Here is a 19,646-nt window from a genome sequence, read left to right as displayed (position 1 = left end):
GGCTGTTCTGCCAGCTCCAGGCCACTACATCAGAGGAAAATAAGCCACTCTCTTCTCGATGCCACTCTAACTTTGGGTCGCGGATACACAGCCAATCCCAAATCCTAACAACTATTTCCCAGAAGTATTGTGGTCCCCCCTTTTTTTTTTTTCTTTAATTTGAGAAAGGGTCTCGCTCTCTCGCCCAGGCTGGAGTGCAGTGGTTCGATCTCGGCTCACTGCCTCCACCTCCTGGGTTCAAGTGATCCTCCCAACTCAGTCTCCCAAGTAGCTGGGATTACAGGGGCATGCCACCATGCTTGGTAGAGACGGCGTTTCACCATGTTGCCCAGGCTGGTCTCAAATTCGTGGGCTGAAGTGATCCACCCACCAGCACACCCAGTGAGATGATTTTTTATATTAGAGTTACATCCGCATATAATTTTGAAAGCCAAAGTCTGTAAGGCCTGTGCATCGACACCCAGCCCCTAAAAAACAAACCCAGTCATCTCCTGCTTGGGGACAACTTTCGCTCTCTCAGCCTATTGTTCTGGCATTCCTCTCCACTCTCTGGGGAACATGACACTTCCTCGTTCTTCCATATCTGTCATTATTAGGTGATGCCTACTGGTCACATGACCCCCACCCCCCCAACAACTCCCCAACACGCTCACCCCCCGGCAGCTCCCACTGCGTCCTTAGGTCTCTGCAAACATGCCAAGAGTGATTACTTCTCCCATTGCACCTGACTTTCCCCATTATTAATAATGGTCTTGTTTATTCCAAGTCCTGAATTTTCTATGTATTTATCACCAATTCAAATCCAAATTTTTCATAAACTGTCTAAAGCACCTGTCCATAAATTGGGGGATATAGGTACTGTATTTATTTCATCTTGAAGTAATGTCTACCGGGGCCTTCTTTTCAGCTATAATCTACACGAACTGCTTCCCCGCCTGGGACACCAGTGTTAGCCAGCAGTCTCGCCTCCCCTCCCTCTATCATATAGAGGGTCGCCTGTCTGCTTCCCTCTTAGTGTCTGGATCCTGATGAAGAAACACACCCTCCAATAGATTCCTAAGAAAGGATTTACGTGGAAACTCTGGATGGGTGGCATGTCTGTAACCTATTTTATTTCACCACTAGTTTAGGTGGGTAGAGAATTCTACGTTGGGCCCGGCACTGTGGCTCATGTCTGTGATCCCAGCACTTTGGGAGGCCGAGGTGGGTGATTACCTGAGGTCAGGAGTTCGAGACCAGTCTGGCCAACATAATGAAACCTCGTCTCTACTAAAAATGCAAAAGTTAGCCCAGCATGGTAGCACGCACCTGTAATCCCAGCTACTCGGGAGGCTGAGGGAGGAGATGTCTTTGAACCCGGGAGGCGGAGGCTGTGGTGAGCCGAGATCAGCCCACTCCACTCCAGCCTGGGTGACAGAGCAAGATGCCATCTTGGGAAAAAAAAAAAAGAATTCTACGTTGGAAAACCATCCTCCCTCGGAATCTTGACGGTTTCCCTCCATGGCCGTCTGACTTCCATCGTTGAGGTGTCTGATGCTGTCCTAATTAGGGGACTTTTTGACATTCTGAAATCTCACAAGAATGTGCCTGGTGGCACCCTATTGGTGAGCGACTTCTTTCAAGATTGAAATTCAGGTTCTTCAGCTCTAGGATATTTTCTCAAATTATTGCTAATTTCCTCATCTCCGTTTTATCTTTCATTCTAAGGGTCATTCAAATGCTAGACTTCTTTCATTTCCTTAATTTTCCCCTTTACCTTCTATCACTTTATTTTGTTTAATCCACCATCTGGGATATTTCCTCAACTTTCTCTCTAACCCGTCCATTGAGTTTTACATTTTAATTTCTGAAAGCTCTTCTTCCTTTTTTTAATGCTCATAACAGTCTCTGTTTTCATACTATCCTGCTTGTTACGTGGATGTAAAATTTTCTATTATATCCCTGAGGCTATGAATGTTTTTTAGATTTTCTTCTCTCCTTCACAGACGTTATTTTTCTCTCTGTTAGCTCTGGTGTCTACTTTTATATTACTGCTTCCCTCAGTAGTCCAGTAATTCTTAGATGTTTGCTGATGTTGCAGAGTAGGAAATTAAAAGGCTGACTGGGCCAGGTGAGATGGCTCACACGTGTAATCCCAGCACTTTGGGAGGCCAAGGCAGGCAGATCAGCTGAAGTTAGGAGCTCGAGACCAGCCTGGCCAACATGGTGAAACCCTGCCTCTAATAAAAGTACAAAAATTAGCCAGGCGTGGTGGCGGGCACCTGTAATTCCAGCTACTAGGGAGGCTGAGGCAGGAGAATTGCTTGAACCCGGGAGACGGAGGTTGTAGTGAACCGAGATTGTGCCACTGCACTACAGCCTGGGCGACAGAGCGCGATTCTGTCTCAAACAAAACAAAACAAAAGGCTGACTGGTATCTCTCGGTACATGGTGGAGGTTGTTAAATAGGGAAATCAATGTATAGAGATCTGGGGTTTCCAGGGAGGAAACCCCAACATTAGTGAGTTTAAGACTTTTCTCTTAGTTTGGTCAAATTACACAGAAAAGGACTTCTCAGTTTCCAGTACAGAAATGCTTACGGTTTCCCGCCTACTGTCCCTGATTTAGAATCCGGCATTCCAAACAGACACAATCCGTTTCTTCCCCAATATTAGGCAAATTTGGCTAGAAGAAAGATCTCCCTCTTAAAATCAAAGCAATAAAGATAAGTCCAGTTCCAATTTCAGCTTTCCAGTTATAAGAGTCAATAAATTCTCTCCTTCCCTTATGCTAATTCTAATAGAGCATTTTCCACTTCAATTTTGTCTTATTAGACACGAGAAATGTAAAACTATCATTGTGCAATTGGAGTCATCCAAACTCAAGTGAAAAAGTGAAACTTGAAACTGTGATAACAAAGCTATATAAGCATTAGAAATCAGTCTCATCTCCATTCATCGAGGCAGGCTCCCCAGGCTCAGGAAGGACTCACTACAGTGAAAGCCACCAATGACTCAGACCTTCCAAACTGATCTGCCTTCAAGACGTCCAAGAAAATGGCATTTGTGCTAAGTAATAACATACTCAACTTCAGGTTTATCAGTCGGCAAAGGGAAAGGAGTTACAGTTGATTTTTTGGTTTTTTGGGTTTTTTTTAATGATTCAGAAAAGATAATAATCTCCCAATGAAAATAAAACGTGAAGGTCTAAGCGAAATGCTTGCGAAATTCCAGACGTGCTGTAGCCGCCCTTGAAAATCGCTTAGCACGTCTAAATCACAGAGATAGCTGTCTCATTTCACACTCCAGGAATTTCAAAATGAGCACAGGCATCTATGCCGAGACCTTTCAAAATATTTCAATCAAAAGGGAAAAATCTCAAAGGATTCTGAAAGGAGGTACCACCAAATTTTGAGCCAAAATCTTGGTCTCTGAAAATCACTGCTTCCATGTTCCTAAGAAGCAACACACAACAGCCCAGAGTCGCAGCAGTACCAGGAAGAACCGCATCTGTAAACGGCTTTGAAGATGAAAAGCAGTGTTATGTGCCAAGCGCTATTATCAACGTGAGCTTTCTTCTATTTATACTCGCCCTGTCACCCAGGTCACTCTGCTAATAATACCTAACTAAGTACATCTCTCCCCCACTCTCACCAACCAACTCACAGCCTTTCTAAGAACAGACAGGCCTTGCCTCATCCCATCATCAAGTGAGACGAGCTGATTGTTCGGGGCAGAAGTTCATCGTGTCATCCGCCATATGCTCAGAGCTTGATTTACCTTGATTAGGACAGCAATTTACTCACCATTTTTCAACAAGGCTTACATTGGTTTTCACTCAGAATAGATTGAAATCTGACACAAATTGCGGCCCTGGCATAAAAAAAAATGCTAATTTTTAAAATCAGATTCATGCCTCAATACTAGGAAATAAGATCTGTTGGGGATAACAGGCACTCGAGGAGTAAATACCTCCTATTCACACAATAGCAATCGGTGTCTTCTAATTCATGGTTTTTACTGTCACCGCTTAACCTCCCAATCAAACAGCATATATTGCCCCAGAGCATAAGGTGAACAAATCAGTTGTTCAAAAATGGGCATGTGCAAAGGAGAAAAACAACAGGCTTCCAAGTTAGTTGCTCAGGAGAAGAAAACAATCAAAGTGCACCATCTTGAAAGTAGGTTTATTTACTCTTTGCCAACAAATTTTTGTTTACTATAAAGAAGGATGAGGTTTTGCAATACCCAGTTAAACACTGCTACACAACAGGTCTTTGCATCAAGGTACTTCTTGTACCAGAAATTTACACCCAAGCCACAAAGGTCATCCCCATCCTTCGCTAAGCAGAAGACTGAGTTTGGTCACAGGGCCTTTTTTCTTTTTTAATTTTTGTGGGTACATGGTGTAAATGGGGCCTTATTCAAAATGCAGCAGTTTTAGAATTAGCAGAGATGTAGTCGCACTGGATTCAAACCTATTGGACAAACCCTACATACAGGATTTCCCTGTCCCTTATAAATATTAAAAGGAATAAATTACAGCATCCCCCCAAGTTTGCAAAAGAGCTAAGTAAACCTTATATTCCCCAATAGATTTGTGTATTGCATTACATACAAATGCAGATAAGTCATTTTAAGTAGATCTTGTGTTGTCCATACCATCATGAGACTCAAACAGTAAAGAAACTTACAAGGAAGGCTTCTGTAAGTCAGACATGCATGGATAATGCCTAATTAGGGTGTAATTTTCTGGGTGGATTTTATGAACTGATTACTTCAAGCCAAACAAATGCAGAGCAATAATGCTTGAGAGGTGCCACGAAGTTCAAAATACCAAAAGAAGTTCTTCTCCTACTGTTAACCAAAATACCAATAATGAAGAGATGAGGAGTCCCAACCCCGTGAAGTTATCAGCCAGCGGGAAACCCTTGCCTGTGGAGCCCTGCATTCTAGTCGGAGATTCCTACAACTGGAGTATATAGATATCTCCTATCCACCAAGGTTTTTGGGTTTTGTTTTTTGTTTTTTGAGATGGAGTCTAGCTCTGTAGCCCAGGCTGGAGTGTGGTGGCACGATCTCAGCTCACTGCAACCTCTGCCTCCTGGGTTCAAGTGATTCTCCTGCCTCAGCCTCCTGAGTAGCTGGGATTATAGGCGTGTGCCACCACACCCAGCCAATTTTTTACTTTTAGTAGAGATGGGATTTCACCATGTTGGCCAGGCTGGTCTCAAACTCCTGACCTCAAGTGATCTGCCTGTCTCAGCCTCCCAAAGTGCTGGGATTACAGGCGTGAGCCACTGCACCTGGCCTATCCACCAAATTTTATAAATTATATCATTTAAGTGCATGAAGGAAGTTTACCAGAGTCTGCCTGAAAATCATTATGCAAAGTAAATAAAAACACTCTCACTTACTATGGTCAGTAAAGAACTCAAAAAATGTGCAGGACTGGCAGGAGGCCCGCGTCCATACAATAATGCCTTATCAGGCACCAGAATGTGGTCCTGGCCTTTAAGTGCCCCAAGCAACATTGTCCTCAGCTGTAAAAAGAAGGGACTGTCCTAGAAGCTTCCTCACTCTCATCTCCCATTCAAGCATGTCAGGGAAGGTAAGTTTCCACTCACCTTCCTTGTTATAATCAAGAGGATGTGGCAGGAGGAAATAATAGAGCATCCACTAGGATGGAACAGAGACTGAAAGAAGGGAATAGTCACCATGGTCTGAGCCACATCACAAAAGCTTTCATGAAAAAGGTGGATCTGAGCCGGGCCTGGAGACAACTGTGATGTCTGACAAGCCGGAGGAATGGGAGGTTCCTCCAGGCTAAGGGGGAGGCAGGGTGAGCTCTGCCTCTCTGGTCCCAGAGCCTGCACTGGGAAATGGGCAGGAGAACCTGAGAAATATGTAGTGGCCAGTTGACATGTGGCCCTGAGTGCCCAGCTAGCTATTCAAAGACCTAATCTCATCACTTGTCCAAGGCCACTGAGGTTCACAGCGGTAGAGGGAGGAAGAGGGAAGGAGGATTCTTTCTTTCTGCACTTTACAGCTCTCTAGGAAGCACACGGCACAGTTCGGTCAGTTTTAAAGGCAATGAATGACAAGGACCAAATCCCAAGCTTCGCCATAAACACTGTCTGTTACTGTACAAGGGCTATCTCCTCCAAGCAGCAGCGTGCAGGGCTGCGATGGTTATCTCTCATCCCAGGGTTGGCTATCTTTCAATAATCATCCCACAGAGGGTGCATTAGGGAGAAGGCAAGAAGAGAAAAAAACGCCAAATTGCCCCACAGCTGTCGGCTTCTATGAAGCTGATGGCATCCAGCGGTTGGCATCTCCTCACCTAAAGGCAGGGGGCACAGGCTTGGCAGGGATTAGCTCCTCCAGGGCATCAGGCCTCCCAGGCTCTTGAAAGCTGTCAGCTTCAACAGGAAACCCTGGCAGCTGCATTCCGTCGAACTTCTTTTCCTTTTTAATTAGCACAGGGACAGGAGAATGCTTCTCAGAAGAGCCTGTCTGGCTTGGGGCCTCCTCTGCTGCCTCTTCCACTCAGTCAGAAAAGTCCTCTCCTTGGAAAGCCCCAAGGATCTCACCAGCCACAGAACAAACCTCTCGAAAAGCATCCCCTCCGGCCAGGCGCGGTGGCTCACGCCTGTAATCCCAGCACTTTAGGAGGCTGAGGCGGGCGGATTACCTGAGGTCGGGAGTTCGAGACCAGCCTGGCCAACATGGTGAAACCCCGTCTGCACTAAAACTACAAAAATCAGCCAGGTGTGGTGGCACACGCCTGTAATCCCAGGTACTTGGGAGGCTGAGGCAGGAGAATTGCTTGAGCCCGGGAAACGGAGGTTGCAATGAGCCGAGATCGTGCCACTGCACTCCAGTCTGGCCGGCAGAGTGAGACTCTCCCCTCCAAAAAGAGCCCGGGTGGTAAGTCTCTTAAGCACACACCTTTTTGCGCACTTGGGACCTTAAAAGCCTCCTTTGCGTTAGGTCAATGGGAAAATTAAGGCTGAGGCTGCAAGTGAGATGAGAAAACACCAAACATGTAGGATACAGACTACACCTCTCAACCATGATATTCATGTTGACTTTCTCTGAGCAAACACATCCAGGTCAAAGGACACACCAGGATTCAACCCACAACTTCCAGCACAGGGAGCTGGAGGAGTCATCTTATACCTCCTGTTTGTTTATAAATATAATTTGTGCTACGAAAGAACAATTGTGATTAAAGTATCTCCACAGGCAGATAAAGTTTAACTTAGGGAATTAAAACCAACGATGAAAGTAATTGACAAAAGAAGGAGGCTGCCCGGAAAGTAAATGTTGCCCTCTGATGTCCTCACGCATATTTATGACCTCTGTCCTCTGGTTCAGACATCGCCAGGGTGACGGGCTCAGGATAAACCCTGATCTTCCTACCCAAAACCTCCTTCCAAAGACTCCTCTTTCCCACTTCTCTGTGCTCAGGAAGGTGATCTCAGTCTCTCCCTGCAGGTGCAAATGCAAACACTACTGTAATCCAACCTAAATGTTGGCAGTGTGCTTTTCATTCTATGCCCTTGACTTTTTCTGTGGCTAACTCCACAGCATGCCGTTCCATGGACATTTCTCCATGAGTTCCGCACAAGCCATGCATCTCATTCCAACGGAATACCGACTGTAGGCTATTTAGAACCGTCTCCCACGAATGTCTGTCTTTAATTGAAGAACTGCAACCTAAGCCACGTACCAATTGGTACCATTTATATCCGGTGACAGATACAATGCAGACAGGAGACAGAAAGCTCTTGCATTACCAGGGAGTAGTTCTGTTTAGTACACAGGCAAAATGGTGACTACTGAGTATATATACATAAATATATACATAAATATTGATGCATATAAATATATATCTAAATATATAAATATTTATATATAAAAAATACATATCTAAATATATAACATTTAGATATGTAAATATATATTTATATATCTAAATGTTATATAAATTTAGATATGTAAATATATATTTACATATCTAAATGTTATATAAATTTAGATATGTAAATACATATTTACATATCTAAATTTATATATATATAATTAGATATATATATATAAAGCCCACCTGGAAAGAAATGTCCTTCCCAATCTAGAGATGGGAAAAAAGAAAAGTGACTGCAAACACGAATGCTTCCTCTGCAGTTGTGAAGTGTGTACCTTGTAAAAGAGTCAGAGAGATTTTTCTCTAATAAAAAGATAGTATATTTGTCCCAACGCCAAAAGCTTAAGTAAACATGTCTTCCACCTCTTAAAGCAGGTTTTTAAACTATACTTGTGCCTAGTAAACATTCTATCCTGCCATCCATCGCAGGAAAAATCAAATATAGAGGAGGGTGAAGAGGAAAGGGATTAGCCAGGGTCACACCAAAAGTCCTGAACCAGAAATGGGGTTTGCAAATTCCCAGGACTTGGTTCACTCTAACCATCCAACTATGCTTTATTTATAATACCTCAAATTTAGTGCACTTCCTAAAAATAATACCAACTGTGAAAATTCAGCCACTTCAATATGGCAAAATTTGACTTTTTCCCTGGCCCATTAAAAGAAGTGCAGTTAATTTCCACCAATATAGAGCAAGGGCCTTTGATTCTCCACCTTCATAATCCCAGGCCAACAGTACCAGGGAAGGGGTCTAGAAGCAGCTGACAAGACTGAGGAGGCACAAAATGGTGTGTACCTGGGACTCACAAAAAGAGCAGCTGTTGTGTCTGTCCTCAGTTTTCTACATGAAAAGGAAATAATCCAATAAAAGACCAAAAACTGAAGTTCACTCTAAAAGACTGTTCTCTTCAGTGGCCAACACGGTTTGGAAGGGAAAATTCTAGCTCTCTTCCCCTAGCTTTCAATAGTGTCTTTTTCATTTCTACCAAGGACTTTTATTTAAAACATATTCTTACCTACATTCAGGGGGAGAAAACTGATTTATATTAAAATCAATTATTTTCTAACAAAGATGAAATTTCAGAAATGCAACACTTTTCAAATCTTAAATCGTCAGTTCATACGACAGGAAACAACATTCTGTCCTAACTAAGCATCTGCACTTATACATTTAAAAACAGTAATGTAAGCGTCCTTGAAAAGCTCTGCTCTCCTGCAACCATCTGAACTAAATCCAAAAAGAGAATGATTTAGTCTTACTCCATTTCAAAATTAACTACTAAACACAAACCCTATTAGAATGACCCTGTATAACCTCTCCAAAGACTCAATTTCCAAATCAATGAAATAAATAAAACAACCCCCACCTATAAAAATTAAATAAGTGAATGGTTTAAAGCGCAAGGCAAGACCAGGAATGGTGGCTCACGCCTGTAATCCCAGCACTTTGGGAGGCTGAGGCGGGAGGATCACTTGAGGTCAGGAGTTCAAGACCAGCCTGGCCAACATGGTGAAACCCCATCTCCACTAAAAACATAAAAGTAGCTGGGCATGGTGGTGTGCACCTGTAGTCCCTGCTACCTGGGAGGCTGAGGTAGGAGAATCACCTGAACCCAGGAGCCAGAGGTTGCAATGAGCTGAGATGGCACCACTGTACTCCAGCCTGGATGACAGAGCCAAAGTCCGTCTCAAAATAAGCAAATAAATAAAAATAAATAAAGTGCTATGCAAGTATTTCACACACAGTAGTAAGCAATCAAAAGGGAGCAGTTACAATCTTAAGACAACAGGTAAGACTAGGATTTCAAATAACTCTCTCTCCTGCTGGCTGGCGCTCTGGGCAAGTAACTCAAGCTATCTAAAGTCCGTCTCCTCTGTAAAAGGAGGACAACAAAACTCTCCTAAAATAGATGAAATATAAATATGAAGCAATAAGAAGAGTTGCTGGCCAACAGCAGATATTTAAATAAGCAGCTTTTTTTAATTTTATTTTTAAAAGTATTGGAAGGACTGGATTGGAATGCTTGTAACACAAACAAATGATACATGCTTGAGGTGATGGATCCCAATGACTCTGATTTGCTCATCCCACACTGTACGCTTGTATCAAAATATCACATGCACTCCATACACATGTACCATTAGTATGTATCCATAAAAGCTTTTTAAAAATCTAAAAATATTTTTAAATAAAGAGTATTTGGAGTAAAGAGGTAATTTCACATCAGATTAATTCACAAACCTTTCACTGCTAAGTCTCTAGACCGACAGTCCAAATGTCCCATTCCTTGTAGGTGCTCATTTAAGTTATATTTAAAACAAGACTTTGTAGGAACTTAGAGTTGGAATTTCACACTCTTGTATCATTCCTTAAAGTGATTCCATTCATATATTACTGTTGATTGAAATGGAGGGGGAAAAACCAACTTGCCAAGTTTGGCAGAAAGCAGGGAAGGCATACCTTAACGTCTGTTTATAAGACATCTTTTTCTTGGCCAATAAAACTACAGGGAAAAATTCACAAGATGAAAGCCTGCCCCTTCTCCCACACGTCCCACACCTCCATACACTTCTTGTCTCATCACAGTTGCTAACGTTATTTGTCCTACTTTGCAGAAGTCACCAAATGCTTTAGCAAGCCCTGGATCTATCAAAATGTGTCATTTTTGCTTCTCAGAAAATGAGAAAGGAATGAAACAGAGAAACACAATGGATTCTTTCTTTAATCAATGTCAAAAACACACATGAATGGAAGCCTAGACGTGCCATCTCATCAATAACGTGAGGGACCCTAACCATCAGTGCATGGTTGACATATTATCACTTTTGCTTTTTAAAATTTACTACAGGCCAACCAGATGGGAAGTGTTAAGGTGGCATCTTTTCAACAGCACAGTGATGAACTGATCATGCAAAACCAATCCTGAAGGATTTTACTTGGAAACCTTACATGAATCATGTGACACATTCTTTCTTATACTGAAAGTTCTAAGCAGACTATCTTCCCTTCCTTACAACACAGTCTTGTAAACATCTTATTTACACTTGACTTAAACACAGCCAACACTTGTTTTAGCCGACAAGAGTATTTTTCTAAGGAATTGTCCCAGAAACTTTTAGTCTAACAAAGAGAGGAAGTACTGCCCAGCGGCCAAACCTAAACCCTAGGAACGAAAAACCTTGAACTTCAGAGTGGACGCTCTCACTCACTTGCTGGCTACCAGAAGGCTGCAGTCATCATCCATATCATAAACACGGACCCAGGAGGTCCAAGCACCCTCCTGTCTGGAATGGTGGGGTACACTGTGCTATCTGGAAGAGTCTCTTTGAGCCTGGAAATTATTAGAACAAGATGACGTCAGGTGTTTCCTCACTGCTTGTATTCAAAGGCACACTGCTCTAACCCAGTCCATACCTTTATGGGGTTATGTGGGAAGGCCACATACGTATAAGCCTCCATGTTCTCTACCCTTCACCTTTTCCAGAACACAAATGAAAACATGACCCCATGTGGAGCTTACCTCACTTAACAACAGTACTTTACTCAGCAGCAGGGCCCACAGCGCAGCTGCTGCCTTCACAAGCACGGTTGCCCATGGATGTTACCTAAGGCCAGTCATGTTGTCACCATCCTTTAGGGGAACATGAGTATGAACGAGGAATCTCTTGGGCCTATCTGCATAGATGTACTGAATCACAGATGTATTTTTCCCAGATAGAAGCACAGAGATCTTTGAGTGAGATTCCAGGCCAGCACTTTTATTTTGTAGATAAGGACATTGAGGCTGAGAAAGGTGACTCACTTGTCCCAGATCCCACAGCTGAACAGAACCATCTCCACCTAGACACTAGGCCTGATTACCCCTCTCTCTCTCTTTCTCTCTCTCTCTCTCTCCCCTCTTACCAGCTAGTGTCCACATATCCTGGATCACCAAACTGAATACACACATTGACTTCCTGGTTTGTTGTGATATATAATTTCCCAACATCTTTTTTTTTTTTTTTTTTAATTTGTAGGATGGGGGCAATAAGTTGCTGCTGAGGTAACATAGATGTAAGAATGGTTAGAAAAACCACAAAATGCATCCTGAATTACAGGTCCCAATGTCATTTTGGTACAAAAATGTTTATGAGTTCTTACTTTAGAGCACAGTAAAATTTCCTTCTGACCACTGCACCCATGAACCTCAAAAGTTCAGAGTAATAAAATACAAAGAGAGAAATGTCCAACCCAAGTATACTAGAACTGTAGGTCATTCAAATCCCACAGTGAACTCTTTTTGTTCAAATTATTAAAAAAAAAAAAGAAAACTCTGATAATCTGACAAAAATTTTTAGGCATAAGTGTAGGGCCTGGAGAGAGTAAATTTCCTTTATGGACTTTTTATATCCCCAAAACATCGTGTATCAATAAAATGGAACCTCATTTTTTTACTATTCAAAGCAATGCTTCCATCACTCACTATTTCCTCTCAAATGTGGGAGTCCTTTGGGGGCAGTGTTGAAAAAAAAAATGCCACCTTACCTAGAGTGGGCAGCAATGGAAAATGGACACGTTTAGTACTCCCAGGAAAGCTTTATGATGAAAACAAAACAGGGAAGAGTCAGGAACCTTTTCTGGCTTTTTTAAAGTCTTGACTTTAAGTCAAGAATCGTGAAGCCAGTTATTTATAACAAGCAATGTTAAAAAAAAAAAAAAGTCTATAATGTCTGCAAGAACACAGGAAGAGGAAAAACTCTGCGATGTATTACTCCCATCATTACTGAAACGCATCTGCCAGCAGGACCTGCTGTTTGAGGTTCAGGATGGATGTATCCCAAGGGGAAATGAGAAACAGTTCCCGCCTAGAGGCCTCCACCGGCACTTCTAGAGCAACACACATCAAAACAGAGTGGTTGACCACTCTCTATTCCAGGATGGGGGTTGCCAGAGCCCCTGCCGCGGGACAGTGTTCTGCACTAGCCCAGGAACGGATCCTGCAAACAGTAAACTCTTTAGTGGGGACCTGGACGGTTGGCAGAGGGGGGACATGCCTGGGTGTCTCCCACTCTCTTGCAGGCAGGCAGCTTGGTCCCAGCAAGAGCAAAGATAAGATCTGAGAGAGTATTTATTTATGGAAGGGAGAAAGCAGAGTGTGTGCAAATTTAATGCTTAGTAGGGAAAAAGTAGCAGACCTCGTATCTTCAGGGAGGGCCTAGGGAACAATTCCTTCTGAGCAACAAGGCTTCTCCCCTCCCCCAACCCACTTACCCCTCAACTCCCTCCCCACCCCCAACAGCCTCCCCAGGAAACGAGGCCACATTTAAGTCTGTTTTTTCCTTTTCTGCGACCTGGTGGAACCTGGGTCCATTCCCTTGGTGCAGACACGCTAGTGGGTCTCCCAGTTCCCTTCTCTATGGTGCAAAAGTGGTGGGGGGACGGAGAGTGGCGGGCAGCCGCAACAGAGCCAGATCCAAGAGGGGTCGGCCTCGTCTAAACTGGTTTCCCACCAATGGCCTCGGATCAGCAGCGGCTGCGCCGCGGGAACCCTCAGGACGCGGCTGGGGTTGGCGCGCGAGGCCCTGGAACCCCAAACCCGGCTCGGTTCGGCAAGGTTTAGGGAAACAAGGCAGAGAACGCTGGGATGGGCGAGAAGTCGGGCGGCCGATCTTCAGGGTCACGAGCTTCGCCCTGCCTTCTCGGAATCCCAACTTTAAAAGCCCAAAGATCCTGAAAATTCCGAAAGCGAAACTGCGAGCTGGTCTCCAGAAGTTTGGGAACGGTCTCCCAGGCTTTCCGGCCTCGTCCTGGGATTCTCAGACACCACAAACGCCATCAAGCACGAGCACCGGAGTCCATGGCTATTGACCCGCATGGTCCGGATCCGCGTCCCCGGGAACTACCTCGGCTTTTCGCACATCCAGCTCCCCAGGCCCAGCTACTGGTGCGCCCCGAGCCCCTGGGTGCCAGATCGGTGGTCGGCCGGGCTCCTGCCCCGTCTCGGCTCCTCCCTTCTCCCCACCAAAAGGAAAAACTTGGGCCCTTCGAGAATCCTGTGGAATGTTCTTTGTAATCAACTGTACATCCGCTTCCACGGCACGGCCCCGTGCAAAATCCCGGGTTTCGGGGCGTTGGAGTAAATTGTGCGCTTGTCAGCGGCGACGTCAGGAGGACAAGGGGAGGGGTTCGCCGCTGAAACTGCAGCTTCGCAGCACAGAGCCATTTTAGGCTGCTCCCATCTCGCGGGGCCCATAGGAAAGCCGGCCCCAGGAGGGCGCGCCCAAGCGCAGGCTGGAGGAGCCATGGACGCGTCCTGGCCAGCGCGTCGCCATCGCTCAGCCTCGCCGCCCAGGTGGGAGGGGTCACCTGCCGCGAGGTCTCCAAGCTAGTGCCGCTTGCTCCCGGCCCCCACCCACCGACAGCACGGCGTCCGAGGGACCCTGTCCAGTCTCGCTCTGCGCTCCTGCAAACCACGTTGCTGCGCTAACTACAGACCTGGCCAACATGTCTTTGTAACCTTATCATTTAAAAACGCCTCCAGGCACCTGGCCGCTGCCAGATCAGGTTCGCGGGCCCGGAGGAGGTCCTCCCACCTGCCCATGCCAGCCCCGGGGACCGTGCACGGCCGCCGTGTGGCCCCCGCCCACGAGGTCCCTCGGGCAGGCACCGCCGCGCGACCTCTGTTCAGCGGCCGCGTCCTGGCCACGGGCGACCCCTGTCGGGAACCCCTGTTCCCGGCTAAGCTGCGTTCCCGCATTCCGGTGGCTCTCACCCGAGCTCGCGTGTGCTGGCTTTCCCTCCGGCTCCTCTGCCTGACTCCAATTTTGTCTCCAAACTCCACTCCCAGATCCTCCCCGCCCCGGAACGCCGACCTTTCCCTCACACTTCGCCGCCCACTCACATCCCCTGGCGACCGCCCGGCCTCCGTGCCAGCCAAGACAAGAAGACGCCCCTCTCCGATGCGCCGAGAAGGTTCCTAAGCAGAGCAAGGGACAATTTTTTCTCAAACCGCTGTCCCCATCCCCCACCTTCCCTAGAGCGCGAAACCCAAAAGTAAGAAAAGCAACCCCTCGCCTCGACCTTACGTGCTTGTCTGCCGAGATCCGCATGCTCCCGCCCTTCTGTCCCACACCACAACCACCGCCACCACCACTTTGGTCTTCTCCAAGCCTCGGTCCCGGTCCCCCACCTCCCACCCCAGCGCGGCGGTAGAGGAAAGCAGGAGCCCACCATTAAGTGCAACGCGCCCCCTGCACACACGAAATCCGGCTGGCGTCTGCAGCCCGATTGCACCCAATACCCAGGACAGTTAGTCCTTTTAATAAGCACCTCCTCGCCCCACCTACTCGCGGATCTACCCGCGCAGGAGCCAGCACACACGAGGCGAGGGCTAGCTCGTCTCCTAGAAAGCCAAAATAAATCACTCTCTCTGCCCTCATGTATTTTGCACCACGTGTCCGCAGTTTGTCACGTCAAATCATGGCAGGGTCTGGTTCCAAGACGCACACACACATTCGGGGCGGTTCTCTTTGACACACACACCCAAAAAAACTGCGCACACACAGGCCTGCACACTAATCCACAGGCACACACGACAGTTGCGTTTCGGTGCCCTGGTCCGGGCCAGCGGCACCTCTCCATCCTTTCCCCCCTAGCAATGGACTTGACACACAGACTCTAACCACGGAAAAAAAAAATGCAGCCCATTCCTTCTTTTTTGCCCCACTTAATTCGCTAAAGCGCTTCCTGGGGTAGCCAAAGAGAGTCGAAACTAAGGGGTGGAAACTTCAGCTGGGTTTTTTCCCACCTCAAAACCTTTATTTTCAGTTTTTAAAAGCCACCTTAGCCCGCCATATTGAAACTGGCACGGTTTCTAAAGACTCCGTCCCCGCAGTTGCGCTTCCAAGAAAACACGAGTACGGATCAGGCTCTGGATGTGCGCCGGCCACCAAGAATCAGCCACTTCCCACCCTCCAGGATCCCCCAGCTCCCGCCAGCCCCCTCCCACCGCCCTGGGTCAAAATCAATAAATACATCTAGCAGTTCCTACAGTTGCATTTTGGCGGATTTCTGCAAAACACACACACACACGCATATTAAAAAATAAACTCCAGAACCAGCTCAAGTCAGTAATTTTGAAAGGGGGTCGGATAAGAGGAGACAACCGGAAAGCCCCCAAGTGACAGGATATTACTTTAAAGACAAAAAAAAAATGAACAAAAAGACCATCCTCGCTGGAGCTCGCTCCAAAACTACTACTGCCCATTTCATTTCAGTTGCTCAGGCAAATGTTTCCAAGGGGGCGATTCGGAATGTCTGCACGATTTTTTACCCCCATGCCTGTCTCCGATTCCCCGTCCTCACCATCTTTTTCTCCCACCCAAACCAAAAGAAAGGGGAGACCCCAGCGCGGAGGAGACGCGGGAGCGCGGGGTAGGTAGCAGCAGCGGCTGCGTCGCTAAAATGAGTGCAGAAACGAGAGAGGTGGGCGGCGGGAGGGGACAGGCTGAGCCCGGGGGAGGAGGACACTTTGCAACTCCGGACGGACTCCCGCACGACCCGGCTTTTCCGAGCCCGGAGACGCAGGCGAAGGGGACCCGGGAAGCAAAAAATGACAACCTGGAGCGCACAGAGGAGTTTGAGGCTTCGCTCAAGTACAGTCGCTTTCTTCTCCTGCCCTTCTCTTTCGCTCCCCTGCACCCTCCCCAGCCTTCCCCCACCCCCCACCTCCAGCCCCGGCTCGCTCGGGCTTCCTTTTCTTTTTTTTCCTAGGCTGGAAAAAGCCCCTGACCGGCGCACTCAACCTGCGGGCCGGAGGGCTGCTGGGCGCCGGGGACAGCAGCCGGCGCAGCGTCCTACCTGGTGAAGTTCGTCGTGCCCTCGGCGTGGACCCAGGACCCGGGCGCCGCCCGGGAGGGCGCCGGCCTCGCTGGTTCGCCCGCCCTTGCCCGCTCGCTCCCAGCCCGCCGCCTCCCTCGCGCGCCCGCTCCGGTCCTCAGGCTCCCACTACAGCTCATTCCAATATGGCATCCTCTCTGTGCGCATGCTCGGCGCTTTTTTTTTTTTTTTTTTTTTAAGATTGTGTGTGTGTGTGTGTGTGTGCGCGCGCGCGCGCGCGTGCAGCGAACTCCTTCAACGACCTTTTCCAGCGCTTGCAAAATTTCTTAAGCCAATTAGCCTGCCGGACATGATCGGCTCCTTCCTCCGCCCGCGCCGCGCCAACCCCCCGGCGCCTAAGCGGGCGGGTACCCCCAGGACCCTGGTACCTTCCACGCCCAAGCGGCCCCCTCCCCGCCGCCCTCCCCTTCCTCCTTTTTGTGAGCTCCCTCCATACATGATCTGCAGAAAGTTCCCATCACGGGCGTTTCCGCACACCTCTCCACAAGGACAACTGGGCAAACTCCGCGTTTCCCTGGCCGCGGTTCGTGCGCTGGGTTTCCAATGGCTCAGCCGACCGTGTGCACAAACTTGCGCTTTATCCGCCGGGGATCGCTGGGAGCGGAGAGAAATTCAATCCCCAGGGCAACCTTGGCCCCGCCCGCCCCACCCCACCCTGCGCTTAAACAGAGCCTTTTCTTGAAGCTGCGAACATTTCCAGGCCCCTTGGGCAGGGCTGGAGGGGCCGAGGAGAGCTATTCGAGGGAAAGGTGCCCCGAGGGGCAGGAAATTAAGTTGGGGCTTCCCGGGCTAGCTGCCAGGTAGCCGTGCCCGCCACGGCGTCTCATGAGGCGCCTGGCTAGTCCGGTCCTCAGGGCGGGAAAAGAAACGTCGCTCGCGCCCCAGCAAAACGTGGCCCTCGGCGGTCCGTTGGAGAGCTCCAGCGGCCGTGAACCCCGGACAGGGTTGGACGTCTGCGGGGCCCGCGGGCACTTTGTGCGGCGCGCCTGGGGAGGAACGCGGAGCTCCCCGGGCCTTAGGAGCAACGGATGCGCAGAGTCCGAACGAAACGTCCCCAGTGCGGAAAAGAGGGTGACGCCCTGGTAGCAAGACCAAGAGCTTCCGAAGAACGCTGCGCCCTTAACTAGGGGGCCTTGAAGAGATGCCGGTGTGGGCCTGCGTTGTGTATTTCTGCGAAATAGCGAATGGACACGTTTGCTCAGGGTTTTTATGGTTGCCAAAAGGGGCAAAATTCCTCAGTCCCCCAACTCTGTCCCATGAATCCTTCTCACAGTACCCCTCTCCAGCGGGCCAAGAGGTCCTCCAGGTTCCCGTGGGTTCGCAGCTCCACCCGCCCTTCCTCGCCCTGCATCCCTAAGGAGAGGTGTCCGCTCTGAAGGGCTAGGGGCCGGCCAGGGAGTGAGGGGACCCGGGCTGACCGCGCGCGGTACGAGCAGGGGTCCTCAGGCGGGCCCTCTCCTGGACTGTGGCGCCAGAGCTGATCTAGAAGAAATACAGAGGGACGTGCCGGGAAGCCGCTGTCGCCTAACCGCGACCCTGGAGAGCGCCCCTCCACCCAAAGGATCGGCCGAACTGAGAGATCCAGGGCGGGCGTCCGCAGCCGTGAGGCCCCCTGCGCCCCCAGTATGGGAAAATCCTGCCTCCTTACACCTTGGAGAACGCTGGGCAACGACTAAAGCTCCTTCCGCCGGCCTGTCACTCCAGGTGACATAGGAGCCACGTGAGACCCAGAAGGGTCCAGCGACTCGCCGTGCGGCGCACTTTAAACTCTAGCCTGAGTCTGCGACCCCTCCAGCTCTCCAGTCCCCAGCTGTTGGGGACAGCAAGCCGGAGCCCTGGCCTCTTTGCCCTGTGGGTCGCTGAAAGCAGAGACTCCTCAAACCAACCGAACCGGGCGCATTAACCCTCTCGCCTGCACCCCGCCGCCTCCCCGTTGAGCCCCAAGGCGGCTCCAGGTGGAACCTGCTGGACTGACTGCAGCGTCCAGGAATCTGGAGTGTGGGCTCGGACACTCTCCACGGTTCTGGCTCCGGGTCTCAACACCCAAGTCACCTCTTCTGGCTCCTTCACTACACTGCGGGGCCCGTGGGGAGGAAGGGGCCGGCACACCCCTCGGCCCACCACTGTCCTGGAGGGGTCCCCACCCTGTGCACTGCTGAAGCTCAGGGCGCGCCGCGGCAGGAATGGCCCCGAGTGCGGATCCCCTGCCCTAAGCCTCCCGCTCTTGGCCCACGCTGCGCCTACCCAGTGGCCCTGGCCCCACAGGGCCACAGCGGCGGCACCCTCCCACGTGCGTCCCAGACCGCGCGGCCTTGCTTAGCTCCCGGGAGCCGACAGCGCTTGCCCAGGTGCCAGCGCAGGGCTTCCCGGCGGCTTGGGGTCGGTGGGGCGGTGGGGGGCGGCGGGGGAAGAACGCAATTTCCTTCTGCACGAGTCTTGGAGACGTGAGCTGCAGCCAGCCACCGCGCTCTCTCCAGGCTTGTTTACCAGTTTTAAGTCATTATTGTGCACGAAACATTGTTTCATCCAAATAAAAGCAAATGTAAAAGAACACCTGATCCCAAACGGTGTATGACTGTATGTTCATTATCTTACCTGGTTACTCCGAAGGAGTTGAATTTTTTTAATGTTTTGGGTACGTAGACCCCGTATGACTTTGCTCCTGGATCCACAAAATGGTGATTTTGGGGGAGGGTTACCTATCGTGATTAAGAAATATAATCAGGAAGTCGCAGCACACAATGGTGGCATTGTTATTGTTAAAAAAAAAAAAAAAAAAAACTCCTTTCCCTCCTACTTTTGTGTTGCTTTTTGCACGTGACTTTTTGAAGATTCCTTGATTTTCTTTTCTGCAACCGAC

General features: G+C 48.7%; 1 protein-coding gene and 1 long non-coding RNA gene across 6 annotated transcripts in view; one reads left to right on the top strand and one right to left on the bottom strand.

Moving 5' to 3' along the window:
* The window catches only part of LOC105494351 (Scm like with four mbt domains 2), a 253,153-nt gene extending 233,720 nt beyond the window's left edge, over positions 1 to 19,433 (bottom strand). The window contains exon 1 of one of the 5 annotated variants that reach the window (XM_011762686.3): positions 19,382 to 19,433. The gene's annotated coding sequence lies outside the window, so the exon portion shown is untranslated. Of the gene's footprint in view, positions 1 to 14,660; positions 14,921 to 16,747; positions 16,914 to 17,222; positions 17,370 to 19,381 lie in introns of those variants that run through there. The other 4 variants (XM_011762684.3, XM_011762683.3, XM_011762688.3 and 1 more) reach the window with 4 other exon arrangements.
* On the top strand, positions 16,464 to 19,344 carry LOC139356425 (uncharacterized). Its single transcript, XR_011608309.1, has 2 exons — positions 16,464 to 16,542; positions 16,661 to 19,344. It is a non-coding gene; the product is annotated as an uncharacterized lncRNA (long non-coding RNA).
* Positions 19,434 to 19,646: the final 213 nt, after the last annotated feature.

This window comes from Macaca nemestrina, chromosome 9, assembly GCF_043159975.1.
Source record: "Macaca nemestrina isolate mMacNem1 chromosome 9, mMacNem.hap1, whole genome shotgun sequence".
NCBI classification, from domain to species: Eukaryota; Metazoa; Chordata; class Mammalia; order Primates; family Cercopithecidae; genus Macaca; species Macaca nemestrina.
The sequence above is the reverse complement of the archived record's forward strand: the minus strand, read 5'-3'. Positions and strand labels throughout refer to the sequence as shown.